This window comes from Apium graveolens, chromosome 11, assembly GCF_009905375.1.
Source record: "Apium graveolens cultivar Ventura chromosome 11, ASM990537v1, whole genome shotgun sequence".
Taxonomy (NCBI): domain Eukaryota; kingdom Viridiplantae; phylum Streptophyta; class Magnoliopsida; order Apiales; family Apiaceae; genus Apium; species Apium graveolens.
In genome coordinates, this window is record NC_133657.1 from 178,246,690 (window position 1) to 178,247,592 (window position 903).

Here is a 903-nt window from a genome sequence, read left to right on the forward strand (position 1 = left end):
ATGTGCTCTAGAATTAAAATTTATTTTATGGAGTTCTAAACATTTTTTTTAAATCTTATTACAACCAAATAAAAAGTTATGAATTCATAGTATTTTAGATGATTTTTTGAGATTTTTAAAAATTTATCTACTAATTATTTTTATTAAAATAAAGCAAATGACTATAAAATTAAAAATAAATAGTAGATAAATTTTAAAAAAACTTATTATTTTATAGAAAATACTAGAATTCATACATTTTCATTTGATTAGAAATTATGATTCGTATTTAAAATTTCATATATCTAAATAATGGGTCAACTTATGCAAAGTTTGCAAGGATAATATTTGTTATTAGTTATTTGAATGTAGAAAGATTTTAGAAAGAAGTTATGTATTTTCATTAGGGTTTTGATTGTAATAAAAAGACACCTGAAATAAATAAAAAATCAACTTTCCACATGTCAACTACGTATTTTTCTCACGTTCAATAAAACTTAGCATGGTATTAGAGCTTTATTCTTAAGAGACCTATTTGTTTAAAATACACCCTATCCAAAAAACTACAATCACACAACTATAACCACAATAAAAACCTATATATAGAAACCTATATATACACAAACAACCATAATCAATATATCATAACACAAAAACATCACAAACCATGTCTATTGAAAACAAAATCAACAATCTTTATAAATTTGTTCCCAATATGATTGGGGAAATACCTATTCTGTTTGGGAGTACATGTTGAAGCATATATGAAAGCACTATATCTTTGCGATGTAGAAGAGGCAAATCCCACGAGTGCAACACTTAAAGTACAGAAAAGATTAAAAATTTAGAAGCCCAAGACAAGATCTTGTCTATTTGCAGCTGCTTCACCAAACATCTACACTAGTATCATGTCTTTAAAGAGAG